Source organism: Tamandua tetradactyla, chromosome 5, assembly GCF_023851605.1.
Source record: "Tamandua tetradactyla isolate mTamTet1 chromosome 5, mTamTet1.pri, whole genome shotgun sequence".
Lineage (NCBI taxonomy): Eukaryota > Metazoa > Chordata > Mammalia > Pilosa > Myrmecophagidae > Tamandua > Tamandua tetradactyla.
In genome coordinates, this window is record NC_135331.1 from 145501562 (window position 1) to 145525069 (window position 23508).

The window sequence follows — 23508 nt, forward strand, 5'->3', positions numbered from 1 at the left end:
CTTCGGGTTATTATTGTACACTTATTTAAACAATTATTAAGCATTGTTGATGGATCTGTTTAGAAATAGATACCATTACATAGTTTGGGAGAACAATTCACCAACATGTATCAAAAGTTATGAAACTCTGATCCAATTTAATTCTATTTTATGAAATTTACCAAAAGCAAAAACTCACAAAAACAAAAATAATGTAATAACATATTTGAAGTGCTGCTATTTATAATGGTAGAAAATTCTAAATAACTTGATTCCTGGCAGTAGGGGAATGGCTAAGCAAATTGTGACATAACAGCACAATTGTTACTCTACTACTTAATGGCTCTGTTAAAAATTCCATTTACTGTAAATATTAATATGGTTAGAATTATGCCCACTATTTTCCTGTTTGTTTCTATGTGTCTCATATCTTTTTCCTGCCCTCTATTCTTCTTGCCCTGCCTTCTTTTGTGTTAAACAAGCATATTTTGATGTTCTATTTTAATTCCTCTGCTAATTTTTCAGCTACATCTTTTGAGTTATTTTATTAGAGACTGCTCAAGGGATTACAATGTGCATTTTTAATCACGAATGACTTCAGATTGATACTGATTTAATTCTGGAAATATGTAGCAATTTTGCTCCATATAGCTCCATTTCTCTCCTCTCTTTTGTGTTATCATTGTTATATGTATTAAATAATATATATAATATATATATCATGTATAATCTTATATAATATCTATTTATGTAATCATGTGTATGAGATAGACCGTGGATCATAAATAATATGATACATATAATACAATAATTATAGATTATATATCATATATATTATAAAGCCAACAATATCATCTTATAATTATTGCTTTAAAAAAACTTACATTTTAAAAGAAATTGAGATGAAAACAGAGAAAAAATATGTCTACTGTCTCATATTAACCACATATTTACCATTTGGGCATCATTCATTTCTTCCTGTGGATTCGAGTTACCATCTGCTGAAATTTCATTTTAGCCCCCCAAAATTTCTTTAATAATTTTTATAAGGGCAGATCTTCTAGCAATGGATTCTTCCACTTTTTGTAACTTGAATCCAAGTTAAAATGAGCATAAATACCCCTAAAGATTGGGAGAAAGATCAAAGGAGAAGGAAGAGTTATAACAGAGAAGATAGGATTTAACAAATGAGTATGACTGCTGAATCATTATATTGATATTTCTTTTATTCTCTAGTGTCTTGGAGCAGCTAGAAAGAAAAAACTAAAATTGCGGAACTGTGAAATCTTACCAAACTCTGACATCTGTTCTATAACTACTTGTTACAATGTACTTTGAAATTAAAAACTCTGACATCTGTTCTATAACTACTTGTTACAATGTACTTTGAAATTATTGCTTTTTTGTACGTATAATTCATATTTTAAAAAGAAGGATGAATCTATTTGATCTTGAGCAAATTACCCTCTCTCAGAACTATTCAATACAAACAGTTCTCTATTTGTAACACAGGGTTACTAATGCCTATCTTGGAGGGTTTTTGTAAGGACTAGCATTAATATACTTAAAATACATAGTGCAATATATGTGTTGTAGTAACTATCTGATACATGATAACTGCTTATATATTATAAGTGAATGGGGCCTCACTTGTAGGGAACCTGTCAAAGCTTAGACAGGGCTTTAGGTGAACAAGGCAGATTCAATTTTCAGAACTCAGAATCAAGATAAGATTCTATTTATCTACATGGGGTAACAGTGCTGGATTGTGTTAAAAAATCACCAGACTATTGTTTCAGAAATCCTCCTATTCCTATCTGAAGCAACTGATGACACTGATATCAAAACTAACATCATTTAACAATTTGTGAAGCTTTTTTTTTCTACAATAGAACTCATATGCTAGTACCCTCCTCCAATTCCCATAGCTGAATAACAAGTTACTCCAAAATTTAGAGGCTTAAAGCAATGACAACATTCACTTTGCTCATGAACTTGCAATATGGGTAGGGCTTATGGGACATCTGGTCTGCACAGCTTTCAGTGTCAGCTGGGGTGACCTGGTGGCTGGAGACTTCAATCATCTGAAGACTCGTGCGCTCACATAGCAGGTGGGCGATGCTTCAGCAGAGGACTTAGGAGGGGATGTTGGTTGGAATACCTATGCAGTCTCTTCACATGACCTAGCCTAGACTTCTCACAACATGAAGGCCGGGTATCTGGGTGAATAAGAAAGAACGAAAGTGAGAGTGAGAGAGAGTGCACACTAACTGTATTGTCTTTTATGACCTAGCCTTTGGAGTCAGATAGCGTCACAGGTCTGCTAAGAATCAAAGAGAAGAAACAGAATCCCTTGATGAAAGTGTCAACATCACAATTTAAGAAAAGCATACAGGCTGAGATACAGTGATGTGGCCATCTTCGGGGAAAAAAAATCTGCCACTCAGCTTTGGCTTGATTTTTTTTCAGGTATGTATAAGAAAACTTGGAATAAAAAATAAATCCAATCTATTTAGAAAAGTAATTAGAGCTAAATGAAACATAATGATTCTTAGGGTGCTGGGTAATGCACCGTCTGCAACTACTTGTGTTAAGTCATTGTCTTTAGGGCAAGTCTTCTGTATTAGTTTCCCAGCTGCAATCACAAACACCATCCAATGGGTTGGCTTAATGGGAATTTATCGAGTGGTGGTTTTGAGACTAGGAGAAGTCCAAATTGAGGCAACAGCATGGCAATGCTTTCTCCCAAAGACTGTGGTGTCCTGGGGCTGGCTGCGGGTGATCTTCTGTCCTTCTCTTCTCTATGACACAGCAAGGCCTGCTCCTTTCTCCTCTGGGTTCTGATAACCTCCCACCTCTTCCTGTGGCTTTCTCTCCCCATGTCTGAATTTCATTCTGCTTATAAAGGACTCCAATAATCTTGATTAAAACCTAGCCTGAATAATAAAAACAACCTGATTCAGTTGGGCCACACTTTACAGAAGTAACATCTTCAAGACCATCAGAACATGGACCAAGGTCAAGGACATGTTTAAACTGGGGTATATGGTTCAATCCACCACATCTTCTTAACATAATCACTAATTTCTGAAGTAGATGCTGATGCTTCTTCAGTAGATTTGTGTCTTCTGGTTTTCTTGCAGTCAATGATATTACTACTGCCTCCTTTGGGGATGATAAATATCAACACATTTTTGTACAAGGTATATGTCCATCACCAGCTTTCTTGAGAAACAAAAATTCAATACTTAACATTTCATGAAACATGCAATCTTTTGAGCTCCTTGCCACCATAATATCAACAACTTATTACAAAATTAACAAGCAATTCCAAGCAATAAAATAAATAAATGGATAAACATGTATTCCACATGCTAAATGACAAGCAATTGTAAGACATATTCGAAATATTCTATATGCTGTATGGAAGGGCTGCCCAGATTCACATCTTGTACATATTTCATTTATTATACATAATCTGTGACTTTCCAAGTTCCCCACTGAACCCACCAACTGGTAACCTAGTGGCTTTGTGCAGCTGGCTCATCTGAACAACCTGCTGGTATACCTAGGGGCCAACAGGGCGACAGCATCAAATACTTCTCCAACTGTTATCTGAAACTGGAACAAGGTAGCTGTCTATAGAGTCTGCATGCACTTTTATTTTATCAGCAAATATCAGCAAGAATCCTGCATGCTTCACTTGTAAGAGAGATGTTAGCTAGTTTGCATCAGGAAAGGATCAGAAAAAGAGGAAGGATTACCCCTGGTCAATGTTCAGATTTAACTCCTGCAAAAATGAGAATTCTTTTCACTGTAAACCTCCTTTATCCACAACTAGACAAGACCAGGTCAGATCCAGGAGCGCTACACGGAGATGGTACCAAACTCATTCCAGATTATTTTAATGAAACTATTAATAACGCTTTCTTTAAAAATTAAAACATCTTGGAGAAATATTGAATGGCAGGTGGGGATTGTGACAATAATATAAAACAGGGTTGTCCCAAATATATTGGGACTTATGGTCACCCTAAAATTGGAATAATAATCAAACATACCTTATTGTAAGAGTCATTACAAGAATTAAGTGAAAGCATTTTGTATAATCTAAAATGATATCTAAATATGTCTATATATTGATCCATATATGCATCTTTTCCACTGATTATTTCAAAAGAATTTGGCCATCCTTTTCTAAATTTCCATAAAGTACCTTGCTGTGATTCTAATGGGTACTGCATTAAATTCATTTATTAACTTAAGGAGTATTGCCATCTTCACTATTTTTAGCCTTTCAAATAAATGGTATCATATAGCTCCCTACTTATTCAAGTCTGCCTTTATTGTCCCCATTAGAGTTTTATAGAATTCCTTAAATAAATCTCTTTGTCCTGGATTATATTAATAGCTATGGAGTTAATGTTCTGCTGCTATTTTAATAGACTCTATATTCTCATTGCATTTTCTAATCTTGCATCACTACCATATAGGAGTGTGTGTGTAAGTGCGAATTAATCTTATATCCTTTTCTCACACATTCACCTCTTTTGATTGCCTTCTATATTTCAATTCCAGAATCTCTACCCTGAACCCAGTTCACCTGAACACATCTATCCAATTCCTCCATGCTATGCAGATATCCTATAAGCATCTGAAATTTAATATAACCAGAAAAAATTCATCTTCCTCCTAGAACCTTCTCCTTCTTTGATATTCCTAATCACAGAAAACCACATACCCTTTTGTACAAGCTGGAAACTCAGAAGTCAGCGTCAACCCTGTCTTCTCTTTCACCCTCAAATATCATTACACACCAAGTCATGCACCTTTCTACATCCTTCATATCTCTTGAATCTAGCATTTTCCCTTCAACTGGAAATAGAGACACTTTTTTTGTTTGTTTTTTTAAAACTGTGCTCCCTCCATCCATTTTTGCCTGACTCTTCCTTCCTCTCCAGTCCTATCCTCAAGTTGCTCTTCATATTCCAGCCAGAGGTCCTTTCTGAAACCATGCTGCTCTTATGTTTAACATCCTTTAAAAATTTACCCATAACCTGTAGGAGAAAACACACTCGTGGCTTTATGCCTGCCTCTATGTCCTCCTGATCTCTCCATACCAAGTCATCTGCCCACCCCTCAGTCCCTTTATTGGAATCATGCTGATTTATTTGTTGCTACCCAAAGCCACCATGCTTTTTCTGTTTTCTGAATTTTGCATGATTCCCATTCCTTCCAACTGGGAGTCTTTTGAGTCCTCCATGCATCCTTTTAGAGGCCATCCATCTGCAGAAAACCTACTTGCACCCCCTTTTGGGTTAGACTCTGCAGTTGGTTTGTCTGTCTTCAGAAGCAAACCCTGCATGTACAAGGGGCGGGCATCTCTCAAAAAGACTTATCCGAAAAACAACACAATATCCACCCCGTTGTTTGAAGTTTAGATGCCCAGAGGAAAAGCAGATCACAACTGAAACGAACAGAATTTAAGACTTGGTAGTACGTGAAATCAGCTGCTTAAATGTGAAGTGCAACTTGCTGTCGTGTTTGTTTGGCATGTATGTGCAAGCAGCCAAACATTTATCATAATGGACTGACATCAAAGTAAAACCATAGAGATGACTCACAGCTCAGCATTTAATCGTAGCTCCTTCCATTTCTACAGGTGGTCAGTGCAACAGAGCGTGGAATAAGGGCAGAGGGTCTGTGACATCTCCTCACCCATGTGGGAAACCTGTTGTTTGTTTTTAATGACCAGCTTAAAAACAAGGATATCTCATTTTGGGGGCTCAGCATCTGCAGAGGTATACAGAGGTGGTGCGGTGGGAAAAATATAAGCCCAAGGATCAGTCTACCAATTCCACCAGAGTCCCTGTGAAGGGGACAGGGCGGCCAGGTTAAGTTTTCTTTGTTTTGATTTGCAGTGAATTTCTGTCTTTAAATGTGTTAAAAGTGGAATGCATGAACAAACTCTAGCATTGCTAGTTAATTATCAGTTTCCCAGAAAATTTACCAGGAAAAGTATGGCACTGCAAAGAGGGCACAAAGCATATTTTATCCTCCAGTGGGCCATTTACTCTCCCTTTGCCGCTGTGATATGCTGGGACAAATTAGGATCAGTCAAGGATCTAGCACATTTTACTCACCCCAGCATGTTTACTTTAGATTGCATTCTAAATCTATTTAGGTATGTTGATTTTAAGAGTATCTCTTGTCCATAGCTACATGCTCAATCCTACTTTGTTGTTGCTGTTTGAACTGGGAATCGGCTTTTGTTTCTCTAAAATGGATTTTTTCCTTTAAGCTTATGTGATGTTTTATGTGTTGTCCTGTAAACTTCACCATTTTTCTTTGCTTTCTCTTTTTATTTTACATAGATAGAATGTAAAAATAAGTTAAACTGCTGTTTTGTTTTAAAACCCAAGTTGAAACAATCTATTTTTCTAACCCTAATCTTCACTCTTTTCATCATTTTCACTATTACTAAGTAAACATCTAGCAACGATAAGGCATCTAGACTTCTGGATTTTTCCCACTTTTCACTTCTCCTAATTGCCTCTTGTGATTATATCTTTCAAAATTCTGTCTTAACACCTGCTAGTCTTCAGAGCATATAATCAAATTCAGTGATTTACAAATTCAATCAGGTGGCAGATCTTTTCTAAGTCATTATGATAGTCTTGCATTTGTTATAATACCATAAATATTAATTCAGTCAACAAATGTTTATTGTGTCTCCTTTGTGCTGTATTTGGGGAGTAAAATGGTCTATCAGTTCAATTTTGATGCATACCAAACCACCTCTAAACTTAATGACTTAAAACAGCAACCACATGCTATTTCTCACAGTTCTGTATGAAGGCTGAGCAGTTCTTCTAGTCTGGGACAGCTGGAAAGATCTCTGCTAAGCCTGATCCCATGGGTCAACTGGCAGGTTCATTGTGGCTGGTTAATCTAGAATTACTTCATTCATCTGTCTAGCCATTGCAGGTATTGGCTGAGGCACCTAAGTTCCTTTCCAAGTGGCTTCTTATCCTCCACAGGCTAGCCCAGGCCTGTTCACACAGCTGAATCAGGGCTCCAAGTGCCACAAGAGATTGAGAGCCAAGGGTGGTTTTTATGCCTCTGCCTGCATTATCTTCTGCCAATGTCCTGCTGGCCAGAGCAAGTCACATAACCAAGCTCAGATTCAAAGGGTGGAGAGGTAGACTCTGCCTCTTCATAGAAGGATGTGCAAAATCACATTATAAAAAAAAAAAGTAAAAAGTGGATGTAGGAAAGGAAAACCCCTGTGGCTATTTTTGCAATCTACCACAGTCCACCTCTGGCCACAAATTATTCACCTTATTCTCACATGCAAAGAATGCTCACCTCCATCCCAGAACATTCAAAAAATCTCATCTATTTATGGCATCAGGTTTGAAATGCAGGATTTCATGATCTAAATCAAATCCCAGCAGCTCCTCTAGAGCAAGAGACAAATGAATTGAAAAGTGGTATCTGTCTTCTCACATCCAATTACAATTACAAGGCAGGGGAGGATAATGGCAGTAAGCACTCCCATTCCAAAAGGGAAAGAATGGGACACACCTGGCAGGCAACATTCCACAGCAATTTTGAAATCCATCTGTGTATACGTTGTCAAGATCTCCTGCTCTGGGAGCAAAGACTGTTTCTTGATTAACTCATTTTGCTTCTTGGAGAGAGCTCCTCAGACCATTGTTCTCTGCTGCTCCCTGAGAGTAGCTGCCTAATATAGTGTGCCCCCAGTCTTGTGGCTTCACCTCTGGACTCTTGGCATTGCTTTTGGAGACACCCTTCTTTTTTCATTAGAATGGCCTTAGTTTGCAGCTGCCTGTGTTATGAGACAATGCTGTATGGGTCTTTTGCATTTCCGTATATCTTACAAGTAGAAACACCGTTGTCTTTGCTCCAGATTATTTTTTCAAGGATGTTTGTATAATGTAAAGCCTTCAAATGGAGTAAAGGACAGAACAGCCTGAGATAATAGAGATAATGTCTTCCTCTGGAGCAATGGTCAGGCATGGCTATTGCCCAGAATAAAAGATTCAGGTTCTCAAACTTCAGAATTCCTCCCCTGTAATGCAGTCCATTCCATGTGCAGTTGCTATCTGATTTGCTTAATTTCACTCTTTTGGGAATTTGATTGAGGGAACGGATACAAATATGCTCATACTCACGCTATTTGCTGTATTGTGAGTAATAAATTGTTCTTTAACTCTGACCCAAGGGTCTCAGTTCTATTGCCAGTATATTTGCAATTGTTGGAGGCTAACTTTTTGGTTTTCAAGTAGGATAAAATCTCAGTCTCTTTGCAGTTCTTGACACCTGCTTTTTCCATATAAAAAGTTGGAGAACTGGAAATGTCCTTACAATTTGAGCAATTTCAGTCTTTTGATGGTACAACTCCATTAAAATACCTGGATTTTCTGTGTGTCAGACTATGAACAATTTCATTTGACAAAAGCCACATCCACAATTCTTTTCAAGATAGGTCTCTTTCTATTTTGGGGAGCATGTTACACTATTAGAGCATAATAACTTAAATCTCTTAGAGGTAATTTTATTTTCTAGCTGAGATGGTATAATAGAGCCTCACAAATCTTTCAGAAGTCTCAACCAAGAATGTTATAGCCACGCCTTTTGTTTGACCTTTGGCCCCTGGGCTGCTTTCATTTTGGGAATCTTTTACCGGTGGCATCTAGGGATGAAAAAGCTCTATTTTCCAACCCAGCAAGTTCTGGGCCCTCTGGTTCTCTCTAAATACTGCTTGCAAGCTGAAGCATTCTTGTCTTAGTCACCTCTCTCTTATAATGTCTTATTATATATATATGAGAGCGCAATAACACTTTCAAGATTTTTTCTGATAATCTGCTTAGCTACATCCAAACATTTACTAGTGCACTTTCTGTCTTTCAAGTTGCCACCTGCAATATCTTTCCCCAATTATTTTGCTACTAAGTAACATGTGTTGCCATATTTCCAGCCTCCAATATCAATTTTTTTGTGTGTGCTGTATGGCAGGGACACATTTCATTATTTTTTCCATGTGAATATCCCGTTATTGTAGCACCATTTGTTGAATTTTTGTTTGTTTGTTTGGTTGGTTGGTTTTGCTTGTTTGTTTGATTTTGGGGAAGTACATGGACTGGGAATCGAACCCAGGTCTCCCACATAGCAAATGAGAATTTTACCACTGAACTATCCTTGCATCTCCTCTCCAATAACAATTTTCATAATTTTTCCAGCCTTCACCAATAGTTTGCTGCTTTTTCAGACCCACCCACTGCCCAGGCCCAAAGCTAACAGCACATGTTTTGGTGTTTTCTTGGCAGTATCTTACTTCTGGTTACCAGTTCTTCTATCGGTTAGATTTTTCTGTTGTATCAGTTATCTTTTGCCATATTAAAACCTCAAAGGTTAGTAATTTTATTTCTTCATGCTTTTTTGAGTCAGCAATTTGTCCTGGGGTCAGCTAGTCAATCGTTATTCTGCTCTCTCCTCAGATTTCTCACTCAGCTGCAGTCATCTGGCAGTTTGTCTGAGGGTGTGTGTTTTAAGATTGGTGTTGGCCATGGACTCCAGGTGGTTTCTCATCCTTAAGAGACCAGTCTAGCCTTCTTGATAAGGTAAATCAAGACTCAGGGTTCCAGGAGGAAGCAAACAGAAGTTGCAAGGTGTCTTGAGGGCCTGGGTACCACTGTGTCACCTCTACCACATTCTATTGATCAAAGCAAGTCCCGAGGCCAGCCCATAAACACACACCACCTTTCGAGGGGAAGAGTAGCTGTAGTGAATCCTGTGGTGTGCTGCCCCAAACCCTGGTCCACGACCAAGGCACTCATTCCCTACCCAAGTTCCTGCTCAAGAATGTCCCGCAGCCAAAGAGAACTTCCTAATCCCAGGTTATACCCCTTCCCCAAGGGTCATTCCAATCCAGTGCCTTGGTCTCTTGCCCCAGTGAAGGACATCTCTGAAGGTTCATTCCATACTCAAATTAAATTTGTTTGTTCCCTTGCAAATGCATTGAAGTTCAAATTCCCCGTCTGTCCAATCCTGTTTCCCCTGTCCTCTCACAGATTATCCCCCAGAAAATTCCTGCCTACAAATCTTAACCTTATAGTCTCTTAGAAAACCCAAACAAGCATAGCAGCAAAGTCAGCCTAACACCATGGCTGCACAGTAAACAACTCCAAAATATAATGGCTTAAATCATCAACCCTTTAGTACTTCTTAAGATTCTGTAAATTGGCTGAGCAACCGGATGATCTGGGATGACTTCATTCACATTTTGAACAGTTTGTAGTCTGTCCTTTGAGCAGTCTTAGTTCCTCATGTACCTCTCATTCTCAAGCAGGCTAGCTCAGGTTTGCTCAGACTGCAGATTGACCACAGATTCTTTCTTTCCTTGCACCCATATCCTTGCAATGGGATGTTACAGATCTCACTGATTACTGATGCATGAGTGAGCTCAGCAGATATCAGCTGAGGCAACCCAGATCAGAAGAACTGACCCACAGAATCACGACAAACAATAAATGGTTGCTGTTTTAAGTCTCTACATTTTGAGATGGCTTCTTTCACAGCAAAAGATAGCAAATGGTAAACAAAGCAAACCCTATATCACACAACCAAGAATAATTTAATTATTAAAAATTGTAGACATTAAAGTAACAAAAAAGGAATTAACACATGTCCATAAAAATCAAACTGTTCAAGTAACTGTCTTTCTCTGAAAATTTTCCAATGGCATTTAATTCCTACCTATTCTTTCATGTAGCCTGCTTTAAGAAGTTTTAAGAATTTGGTGGGAGAAGAGAAGTAAATGTTAAATTGAATAAATTATTCTTTTGGCACATTAGTAAAACAATGCCATCATTTTCTTTTATTAATGGGACACCTACATGCTGCAGAGAGTAGATTGAAAATGATCTGTTTAATTCTATCTATTGATTTTGTTTTATAACAACTTCATTGATAACCTGTTTGGGGTTCTCCAGCCTCTTCTCTGAAGTGGGGGGTCAACACTCAAAATCATTCTTTTTCTTTTTTTTTTTTTTTTTTAATATGGGCAAGCTCCGGGAATCGAACCCAGGTCTCTGGCATGGCACAATGGCAGGGGAGAACTCTGCCACTGAGCCATCATTGACTCCCCTCAAAATCATTCTTACCTTAGTATGCATAGAAGTTACGTCTGCTTTCTTCTTAGCAAGTTGTAAGTGCCCTGCTTGTTAATACCGTGTCAAGAGAACATCTGAGGAGTCTGTTCAGATGTCTACTGAGTGAAATGCTGTCACTTCTATTAGATTAGAGAGTTTCTTTTCCAATTTACTTGTTCAGCAAGTATTTATTAAGCAGCTACAATATGAAAAGCATTTTGTTAGACACTGAAGGACCAAAATGCTTTACAGAGCCCTGCCATATAACCATATGCTTATTCTACTAACTGTTTTATTTCTTCTCATACTCTGATTTTCACAACTTCTGTATTTTCTGCTACATTAGTTATCTTTTGGAAACTTAGCTCTGAGTGAGCTTTGCTGAATTGTGACATTGCCAATTCTTCATGAGATGGCATTCCTCTGCCATTTCACAGATTTTTTTTTTATCATTATGCACAATTTGATTTGAAAAGTTAATTCTGTTGTAACAAGACGGCAAAGCATTCACTAGAATAGTCATTAGAATAACTATTCCCTATTCTAATATTCACTAGAAGAGCAAAGCATTCACTCCTGGACAGTCTGGAAATTGGAAGGAGATTTCAAGTTCTAGAAAGAGCATACTATTCTACCCAAATGGAAGAAAGTGACTACAATTCCTGCCACGAAAAAACAAATTTTAATTATAAATTTTATTTCTGCTTACACTACTATTTCCAAAGCTGATTGACACTATAACAGAGTGGTTAAGCTGCAAGTCTCTGGAGTTCAAATTCTAGTTTGCCATTTGCCAGCCTGTGGTCCTGTCTCCTTTTCTAGATCTCAGTTGCCTCATTTAGAATGAGGTGAAAATGGAATCAACTCACAGAGCTGTTGTAGGGAGTAGATGAGACGATCCATGGAAAGCACTTTACATTGCCCTTATTATGGAGTAAGCATTTCACGTGTAGTAGTTATTATTACTAAATTCTGCCTCCAATATTGGTCTTTAATAAAGGAAAGCCTTTATAGACTATGGATTTGACCTCCTCTACTATTCTCGTGGTGCATTAACACCTCTGATCAAGAAGAAATCCTGAATTCATTAACAAGCTTTGAGAATTAGATGTAAGCAGAAGGCAAGTAAACTTATTCCAGCCCTATTGTGAATATTGGCCAACGTTTGATCACTAGTCACGTATTTCTTTTACTGAATTTGAATAGTACTTCAAATAAAAATATAAATATTCATTACTTGATGAATGCTATTTGGTAATTTTGTAATTTGTAACTTCCCTAGAGTCATATAATGAAATAGAAAAAAAAAATCCAGCATTTCTCATTTACCTAGAGGTCTTTAGATACTAATCTGAAAAACAAAAAGCATGGCTTTCAAAATTCACATGAAAAATAAACGATAATATTTAGCTTTAGGAAGTTTAGATTCAAAAGCTTCCATACAATTTACAATTCTTCTTAAAAAAACAACATTATTGTACACAGAGATAATATCCTTATAAAACCATAACAGTAAAATTAAATGGCCAAGATAAATTCCCAGAATGGCCAGACAGAAAATGAAATGAAAATAAAATTTGTGTTATTGGGTTTTCTCATTTAGAGGAAAGCTGTTCGGTTTCTATAATATTTGGAAGCTATGAGAAGGTTTTTCGCACAACTGTTTTATAATTTAAATATGCAAAACATATCTGACAAATCCTAAGGAAACAAAGAAGACAAAAGTGAAGTTTACAGAGAGATAAAAACCCCCTCCCACCAGAGTTACTAATCCTGTATTCTTACCAAGGGTTTTGCGCCTGTGGAAAGAGTTTTACATCGCATTTCTCTGAAACCCCTTATGCAGAATCCTCTGAGGCAAGGAGCTGTGGCTTCTATGTGCCATTCCAGGAACATATCCTCTCAGCTAGCCACACAGATGTAGATAAAGAATTTTATCCCCCAGCTGAGTTTGAAAAAGGCCCAATGTCTGAAAATTCTAAGAAGATTAAAGCCTTAGCCTTTTTTTTTTAAAGCTTCAAAACACTGTCTTCCAGATGGTACTTATTGAGAGCATGGAATTTATTGGTTTTAAATGTATAAGATAAGAAACCTTTCGACTCCAAAGATGTGACCCCCACAGGACGTGACTTTTATCTTTACTTCCTGGGCAAAGCTTTCATTCGGGGTCCCTGTTACACAATGAAGACATTGGAGCAGAACCTATTTCTTTCCCAGAGAAATTCCACACAAAGTCCCAAGTTGTCACATCTCTGTAAGGGAAAATGGGTAGGTACACCTTGAGGGGTGCTAACATGTCGTGAAGCTGTTGGCGTGATTCAAGCAGTGGCTACAACAAATTTCAAACTGTCAAAAATAAACCCCATCACCGCTCCCACCAATTTACTCATGTTCGCTTTTCCTACATGTTATGTAGGCTGGAACAGAGGGGGAAATCTTGTTTATTTATGTCTGTATAGGACAAAGTCCAAGTACTAAGCCATTGTGCTGGTTTGAAAGGAAGCATGTCCCCTAAGAAAAGCCATGTTTTAATATAAGTCCCATTTCATAAAGGAAGAATCATCCCTATCCTATTCAATACTGTATATTTGAAACTGCAATGAGATCATCTCCCTGGTTGATGTGGTTTAGTCAACAGTGGCTGTTAAACTGGATTAAGGGACGACATGTCTCCACCCATTTGGGTGGGTATTGATTGGTTTACTGGAGTCCTATAAAAGAGGAAACATTTTGGAGAAATAGATTCAGAGAGAGCAGAGAATGCCGCAGCACCACAAAGCAGAGAATCCAGCAGCCAGCGACCTTTGGAGATGAAGAAGGAAAACGCCTCCTGGGGAGCTTCATGAAACAGGAAGCCAGGAGGGAAAGCTAGCAGATGACGCCATATTTGCCATGTGCCTTTCAGCCGAGAGAGAAGCCCTGACTGTGTTCGCCATGTGCCGTCTCACTTGAGAGAGAAACCCTGAACTTCATAGCCTTCTTGAACCAAGGTATCTTTCCCTGGATGCCTTTGATTGGACATTTTTATAGACTTGTTTTAATTGGGACATTTTCTCGGCCTTAGAACTGTAAACTAGCAACTTATTAAATTTCCGTTTTTAAAAGCCATTTCGTTTCTGGTATATTGCATTCCAGCAGCTAGCAAACTAGAACAGCCATCTTTGTATTTGAGATGGGCTTTGATGGCTGATGGGACTTCTACAGAGGAGGGGAGGAAAGAGGTGATTTCAGGTAGAGCATACAATAAAAGGAAGGATGGCAGTAGAAGGGACTTTCACCAAAACTTCATTCAGGTCTCTGCTAAAATGACTCCTCAGAGAGTTCTCTCTTGACCACTCCACGAAAGATGGTCTCATCCATCAATCTCTACTCCCTTGTCCTGCTGAATTTTCCTCTGTAGTACTTGTCACTACCTAAAGTTGTATTATATATTTACTTGCTTAATTAGCCATTCATCAGCTCTCTATCAGCCCCCACTCTGACAAACCCCAGTTTTGACATAAGATTTATTCCAGTACTTTTTCTTATGTGCAATTAGAAATAGAGGGTCATTCTATTACTCAGGGTTCTTTCATTTTCTAGTATTAGAAACTCAGCTCAAATGAGTTTAAATAAAAAGAGAATTTTCCATAGCACTGGAAAATCGAGTTGGATTTGGCTTTAGGTATGGCTGGATCCAGAGGCACGAGCATCAATATCTAAATCTGCTCTCTCTCTTGCTCTCTCTCTCTTTCCATCTCTAGAACCTCCTTCCCTTTGCAGCATTGGTTTTACTCCTGGGCAAAGTCTCCCTCCTGATGTCGAGATCACATCCAGCAGGTTCAGACCAGCCTCCCACCATCCAGCAAAAAGAGAGCCCTCATTGCTGGTAGCTCTGAGAAAAGACCCAAGAGTGACTTGGCAGGGAAGGGATTTGCTGAGTGCTATGGTCTGCCCATCTCTGAAAGCTGAGAAAGGGGTTCAGCCTCGTGTGACCATGTGGAATGAGAGTAGGGGTGTGGGGATGTTAGAGTCTCATTAAGAGGAGAAGGGAGGAGGCACCAGGGCCTGGCGAATAGAGTCCTAACAGTAAATTGCCAACAGTAGCGCTTATATAAAACCTCACTGCTATCCAAGACTTTATAAATCAGCTCTATGAATAAGATGCTATTGTTTTCCTTGATTTTAGCAATGAAGAAACTGAGACAGAATTTCAGAAACTTATGCAATCAAGATCAGACAGTTAGAAAAATAGAGGAAACAGGATTGAAATATGAGCTAACTCATACCAAATGCTTAACACGTGCTAGGAATTGTTCTAAGCATTTTGCAGGTATTATCTCATTTTTTTTCCTCACAGCAATCCTCTAAAGTAAGTACTGTGTATTAGTTATCTTTTAACGTGTAACAAATTACCCCCAAAACCTAGCGACTTAAAATTGCAAGCATGTATTATCTCATGATTTCTGTGGGTCAGGAATCCAAGCATGGGGCAGCTGGGTGCCTCTGGTACAGGCTGCAGTTAAGGTGTCAGCCAGGGCTGTGATCACCTCAAGACATGACCAGGGAGGAGCCGCTTCCAAGCTGACCCAAATGGCTGCTCACAGGCCTCACATTCTCCCTGGCTGTGGCCAGAGACATCAGTTCCTTGCCACATGGGCCTTTCCATAGTGGACTCACAACACGGCAGTTGACTTCCTTCAGAACAAGTAAGCAAGAGAGCAAGGAAATGTACCCAAGATGAACGCTACAGTCTTTTTGTAACCTAATACTAGAAGTGACATCATATCACTTTGCCATATTCTTTTCATAAGAAGTCAGTCACTAGGTCCAACCCATACTCAAGGGAAGAGGATGATACAAGGTTGGGAATACCAGGAGTTGAGGATCATGGGGTCCACCACATTCTGTGCATAGGCCCATTTTACAGAGGAGGAAATGGAGGCACCAAGACGAAAATGACCTCCCTGAGATCACACAGTGATAGGGCTGTGTGACCTCAGAGCCTGTGCTCCAGCTGCTGTGCCCAGAGACTGAGTTAGTAACACTGGACTCTACTCTCTAGTCAGAGCATTGGCTTCTTTCGCAATTCACTGACTTCAGGATTTATTGTCTCCTTCCTCAACACAGAATAATAACATCCTCTTAGCTACACAATGGGGAGCTGTGACTGAACATCAGCGAATAATGTGGTCATTCTTGACCAATGTGATTACCAGGAAGCAGCTCCTTTAAATTGCTGCTCTGAGCAGTGCTCCATGGGGCTTTTCCTGACCACGTTATGGAGTGAAGGACCAAAGCTTTCTCCACTCAGCAGCCATAATTGGAAGCCAGATGTTAGCCTTGTTCAGTGCACAGGAGTACTTAATAATTGCCTGAGCAACGGAAGGAAGGAAGGGAGAAAAGGATGGAGGGGAAAAAGGAAAGAAGGAAAAAAAGAAAGAAGGAAGGAAAGAAAGAAAGAGAAAGAAAAAGAAGGAAGGTAGGAAAAGAAGGAGGAGGGAAAGGGGAGAGAGTGAGAGAAGAAAGAAGGAATAAAGAAATAAAGAAATGAAGAGAGTAAGAAAGACAGAAACAAAGAGACAAAGAAAGATCCTCTTCACAGTCTAATGCCTGCTCACGGATACCATCTTAGAGGATTTTATGGACAATCCCTGTTAGGAACATCCTGGTAAGAAGCCGTATCTAAATAAAGAAAGCATGTCGAGAATGGGAGTTAAAAATTAAAAAAAAAACCTTTCCTGTCCTTTGTTGGTCTTTGTTGTGAGGAGTCTTATTTTAAGGATGGTGTTGGCCAATTCTCTCCAAAATCTAAAAGTTTTAAAAAAAAATCCCTTTTCTCAAGTTTCTGGGGCCTGATAGTGGCTGTTTCTCTGGGTTCATTTTCTGGGATTTAAGTCATGAGCAAAGACAACCGTCAAGGGGTGAGCACGGTTCGTGGTTCGGGGTGTTGCTGCAACACCACGCACTGCCCCCCCCCCAAGGCGGTGGCCACCTCAGCCACAGTGGGCAGGCAAAACGTGGCGATTTGTGGACTATAAATTGGAAATTTTTCAATCCTCAACTAGGGCCAGCCAGACAGCCCTCTTGTAAAATCCTGTAACTAGTTATGTGCCTCAGTTTCTTTTCCCTCTTATAAAAGGAGATCAGGTACCAATTCATCAGGTGCAGTTATTTTGGAGAAAAATAAATAGAAAGGGGGGTTGAGTAATCCAATGGGTCATGTAATGAGAAATTACACTTGCACAGCTCTTTTCCCACACTCCCACCTGAGGCCTGCCTTGCTCCTTTGGTTCCCTCTTATCCTACACGGCCCCACCTTTTACGTGAATAGTCCATCGGAACAACTAAATCCCTTGAGAAGAGTAATTCCGTTTTCAGGATTACTGTCCAATGGCATTCACAGAGAATGCAGTATTAGAAAGACTTAAAAACAATGGATCCAGGGCAGGCCACGGTGGCTCACTGGCAGAGTTCTTGCCTGCCATGCTGGAGACCCAGGTTTGATTCCTGGTGCCTGCTCATGTAAAAACAATAAATCCAGGGCAGGCTAATGGTAGCTCAGCAGGTAGAGTTCTCACCTGCCATGCCAGAGACCTGGGTTTGATTCCCAGTGCCTGCTATGCAAAAAAAAAATTAAAAAATGGTTATTAAAAAAATAAGCAAAAGATGGATCCACCCTCTTGGTGGAGCCCTTTGATGGGCTTTGAAAACTGCAAGAGGACTAGGACTTATCTTTGGGTGCAGGAAAGGTGATAGAGGGAAAAAGGAGAATTTTCAGTGGAAATGCTTTTATTTTTGAAAAAATTTTTTAGTTTTATTTTTATTCTTACCCCACTCCCCAGGCCAAAGATTAAGCCCCAAGGGCTTGGAAGTAAAAGAGAGCATTTAAAGAGTCTCTTTTATCTGTCCTGCAACAGAAGGAAAGAAGGGAGGAAGGCACAACAGGAGAGGGAGGAGGGAAGGAAGGGATCTTTTAACTTGTTACTGAAATCTGCTCAAGCGGCTCCTGGCTCTCCTTCCGGGAAGGACTTTACTGGAGCCTCCTCCGGCCCAGGCACTGAATTGCTTTGGCGGAACCCTGTTCCTCCTCTGACTCTCCACCCAGGCCAGGGATTAGAAAAGCAGCACAAATAAGACAGATAAACAAAAAGCTGGAGAAATCGAGAGAGAGAGACCGCTGAACTATCAGACCCAGGTCCTCTGTTTGTTTTAAGGACCTGAGCGCAGGCTTTCTCTCCATTTGCCATGAAAGGCCGTGTTTATCACCTCTGAAAGCAAACAGTTTGCACCTTCCCTGGAGAGAATTTTCTTTTTAATACAGTTCTGCAGAGAGAAGTAAAGCTCTCCCTCTTTGAGGTCTGAGTATTGTCCTTAAAGTGCTCTCTGATGCCCTTTCCCTCCTCGTCCAACGCAAACATCCCGGAGCCGCACCTTCCAGTTCTCCCAGCCCTTGAGAGTGCGAGAGCCAAGGACAAAGGGTTGCCCAGCTCAGCTCAGCCCAGGGCAGGGCCACTCCAGATCCAGGAGGCACAAACAGACCAAACCCCTTTAGTCTAATTCGGTGGTTCTTAGACTCTGGGCACATCAGAATTATTTAGGGGAAGGATTAAAATCCCAATGACCAGGCTGTACCTTAAACCCATTAAATCAGAATCCTCTGGGGTTGGAACCCAGATAGCAGTGCCTTCTAGGACCACTGGAATCTCCTGAGAAGTTTGGTTTCATTGTTTTTTTTTGCTTTCTTTTGGTTGGACTCTGCTTGACACAGATATTACTCACTGAATACATTTGTGTCTGAGTGTGATTTGATGCAGAGAAGTGCATACACCTCTTCCGGTGACTTCTCCACTGAATTATTGTCATTAAGAGACTTCTATTTAGGGGGGAAAAATGGAGAATTTCTGTTTACATAAATGATAATTGCTTATGGTCCAGAATTCCCTGTCATCATTTACTAAATCAACAACAAATACATGAGTAATTTTCTCATAGCGTTTGTAATGCTATCTGAGATTTTTACATATTATATTTTGGTATCTGTGGTAGTTAATTCCGTTGTCAACTTGGCCAGGTGAAGGCACCTAGTTCTGTTGCTGCAGACATGAGCCAATGGTATGTGAACCTCATCTGTTGCTCATTACATCTGCAGTTGGCCAGGAGGTGTGCCTGCTGCAATGAATGACGTTTGAGTTGATTGGCTGGTGCTTAAATGAGAGAGCTCAACGTAGCACAGCCTAAGTAGCTCAGCATACCTCATCTCAGCACTCGGAGCTCAGCCCAGGCCTTTGGAGATGCAGAAAGAAATCACCCTGGGGAAAGTTGTTGGAACCCAGAGGCCTGGAGTGAAGGCCAGCAGAGATTACCCTGTGCCTTCCCACATAAGAAAAAACCTCAGTGGAAAGTTCTGCCTTTCCTCTGAAGAACTAACAAAATAAATCCCCTTTTGTTAAAAGCCAATCCTTCTCTGGTGTGTTGCATTCCGGCAGCTAACAAACTAAAATAGTATCTTTATTATTGACTATCGAAATTGTTTATTAGAATGTTATATTTAATTATATCAAACCTAATCCTTTAGACCAAATGAGAGGTATATGCTGTTGCTTAGGTTGAAAACCTGACAATACCATTAAGGTATTTTTTCCCCCATGGTCTCATTGTGAAATATTTCTTTCCTTTCTAAAATTATGTTGTTCTTTTTTTATCACTAGCACTATATGAGGCAGTACAGCTTAAAGATCAGCACTGGGACCTGGAGTCAGACAGACCTGTTCTGAAAAGTTTTAAAAATTCAGAAGCATGGTTCCAACACTGAAGTTTGAGAACCACTCTCCAATAAAAGCCTACCAGCAAATGGAACACAGGCTGATGGGCAGATGTCTTCCACTCTGTGTCCAGCATTCTGAGTCCTCTCTCCAGCCACACTCTAGGGAATCTGGGGACCTTGAGCCCAGCCTATAACTTGGGATCAGAAACACTGTGTCAGTTAAATAATAACAATAATGACAGCCATATGCTCTGGGACAACTACTATGGAAAGGGCTATGTATATTATCTAATTTAATCCTCTCAAAACTGCATATTGTATCATCCCAATGTCAGGGATATAAAACAGTTTCAGAGGAGTCTACTAGCTGCCAGGATTACACAGCTAATTATGTGAAATTTTTTGCATATTATATTTTGGTATCTTTATTATGAATTGTCACAAAACAGTTTACTAGAATGTTATACTTAATTATATCAAACCTAATCCTATAGACCAAATTGAAAGTCTAACCCAGGACATTCGATTCTGTGGTCTGAACTTGAAACCACTTTGCTCCAAATTTTCCATCTTTTTTTTCACTGATATTCAGTGATTTGAACCCACCCAATTGTCCACAAATCAACTCTCCAAAAGCCAGTTCCCTTAAAAATAAGTTTGTCAAAAGCTAATTTGCCAGCTCATCAAGTCTCCCAAGATTCCCATGAATCGTCTAAAGAGTGTTTAGTCTCTGTGGTGCATAGTCTGATTCAACAGCTTTTGAAGATTGAATTTGTCCCCAGAGTTTTGGTTTTGACATATGCAGCCTGGTGGGAGCAGAGGGGATGGCCCTGCCCTCCACAGCAGCAGCCTACTGCTCTTGAGGCTGACTCCACACCACGTCTAGAGTCTGCCATCATCAACAATGGCCCACGTGCCACCCTGCTCCCAGGGTCTCAGCCCTGGGCATGGACCATGGTAGGGGCTGTGGTGGGGCCTGGACTCCATAGGACACTTTTCCTGTGGCCAGGTGCTCCTGGGAGAAGGAGAAGGAGAGAGTGGAAGAGAAAGAGAGAGGTGTCCCCCAAGCAGAGAAACAAGCAGATGCCACTTCAGTCAGTCACCCTAGACCTTTTAAAAGCCATTTCTCTAGGGTGGGCCACAGTGCTTCAGCAGGTAAAGTTCTCACCTGCCATGTCGGAGACCCGGGTTCGATTCCCAGTGCCTATTCATGCAAAAAAAAAAAGTCATTTCTCTGTCAGTTTGAGACAAATGAGTCATTCATCTAATCGATTTTCAACAAATTGACCAACTATGATGGCATCCTGTCCCCACCTCAAGCTGCAGTATAAATGTTTCCTACTTCCCTTTTGCAGCAGAGTAAGCGCCTCCTAAGGGCAGAAACTTTCATCATTGTGCGTTCAGCATTTAACACAGTGCCTCTGCTGTTGGAGGGACCATATAACTTGTCACTCAAACCAGGAAAGCCTTCACCTTTGTATGGTGATCCCTTCCAGGAGCTCTGCTTCACTCTTCTCTGAATACACAGGCTCTGGCACAGTGACCAGCAGAGAGTAGGAACATCATAAGACTTCAAATGGTAGATTAGAGAAACTCAAGCCCAGAGACAAGTTCAATAAGCAGAGTGGAGAATGTAGCTGATTGTTATGCAAGACAGTGAAGGGTCTAATAAGAGAGAAATTTAGACTTAATTCTGCAGAATCTCAGAGCCTATGGACGTTTACCATCTGTATGTAGCCTGCTCAGATGTCGGCTGTAGAACGATGGGCCTTACAATAGTTGTGCTGGTTTGAAACCATTGTGTACACCGGAAAAGTCACATTCTTTAATCCTCATTCAATATTGTTGAGTGGGATCTTTTGATTAACTTATTTTCATGGACATGTCTCCACCCATTCAAAGTGGGGTTGCTTACTAGAGTCCCTTAAGACAACCATTTTGGACACAGACAAGAGACCTTTGTAACTGCAGAAAGAAAATGCCCCTTGGGGAAGCCATTTTGAAAGAAGAAGCAAAGAGAGAAAGCTAGCAGACATGGCTATGTGCCTTCCCAGCTGACAGAGAGACCTCAAACATCATTGGCCCTTTCCTGAGTCAAGGTATCTTTCCCTGGATGCCTTAGCTTGGACATTTTTAGAGCCATAGAACTATAAACTTGTAGCATAATATTCCCTTTTTAAAAGCCATTCTATTTCTAATATATTGCATTCCAGCAGCATTTAGCACACCAAAACTTTAGAATACAGACAAGAGTGGGAGATGCCTAAGTGTCCAAAAACTCATTTGAGAAACATTTGCCCCTTTCAGGCAAGAGATGGTGAATGAATGAACTAGGATGCTTGAGATGGATTCGAGAGAAATGTCTGAGATGCAATCAGGACTCCTCATAGCCAAATCACTGGGCAAAATATGGGAACAGCAGGAACCTAGGAAGACTCAGATTTCCAACTTCTGAAAACAGGTAGGCAGTAATACCATCCCCTACGAGAGGAACAATCAGGAAAAGAACATGTTTGGGGGTAGACTGGCAATGTGCAGAAAAAGAGTTCTGTTCTGGACAAAGTTAGAGATTCCAGGGAGGCTGTTTTATGTACGAACATGGAGTGGGGGTTTGGGGCAGTGGGAGGCTGGATTCTGGTTGGAGATGCAATGTGGGAAGTGTCAAGGTCCAGGGAGGGGGTGGTTGAGGCAGAAGGATGGCATGAGATCCTTCAAGGAGAGCGTACACGGCAGATAGGGAAGAGAGCTGTCAACACACCCCCGAACACCACCGATAACAAACGAGAGCTTCTCAGACCCTTCCCAGATTCCCTTCCTCTAAAACTGCAGTGAGATTGTCCTGTAGTTTTGCAGCAATCTGTCCTTAGAGTCCCCTGAAGCTGCCTTTCCTATGAGGAATTATTCTTTTTGTCTGCCATCTCTTAAAATTATTTTTCTGTTTGCTAATAATATTCAGGCACCAAAACTCTGGCTTACAAGCTAGGGTTTAATGTGATGAAAATCCATATTCACCTTGAAAGGCTATTTCAGATAACAGACATTTATTTGATCAGACTCCATTATGCCTTCAGCTAAATCTTCATGTACAACAAAAAATACTCAGCCAGGGTTTTGGAGACCATTGTTAAGAGGTCCTTCATTCCCTGGAACACAGTTGACACAAGAAGGGACAAATTAAAAATTAATGAATATGCTTTACTGCATGTCTTACAGTCAAGGATATTTAAATGGATAGAACTAGGAGGGGGAGGGGAGTGGAAAATTTTGTTGCCAATGTTTTTCTTTACAATTAATAGGTGGGGGGAAATTGGTGAAGAAAATGAGGGAAGGAAGAGGGCAACTGAGACCAAATGAAAAACCTGCATTAAGAAAGCAAGTCAGGCAGAGGTGAGGATGTGCAGATAAATGGAGTATTTTTAGGCTGTACAGTGAGGGAGAGGGAGGAGGAGGCAGGACACAATAGAGTGTGGGGTAGCTTGAGGCAAGGAGCAAAAGGCTTCCACCCGGGCAGCTTCGCCTGAAGCCTAGCCAGCCCTGACTTGAATAATGAGTTTGTTTGGACTTGCCTCGGGACAGTAGCAGAGACTTATGTAACACAACAAAACA

At 40.1% G+C, this 23508-nt stretch overlaps 1 long non-coding RNA gene across 2 annotated transcripts; it reads left to right on the plus strand.

Annotated features, from left to right (window-relative positions):
* The first annotated feature begins 1696 nt into the window (after positions 1–1696).
* Positions 1697–20021, plus strand: LOC143684949 (uncharacterized). 2 transcript variants are annotated; one of them, XR_013176280.1, is made up of 4 exons: positions 1697–2090; positions 2273–2448; positions 9504–9626; positions 19847–20021. It is a non-coding gene; the product is annotated as an uncharacterized LOC143684949 (long non-coding RNA). The 2 variants fall into 2 exon arrangements; XR_013176279.1 differs by lacking the exon at positions 19847–20021 and adding an exon at positions 10439–10800.
* The last annotated feature ends 3487 nt before the right edge of the window (positions 20022–23508 follow it).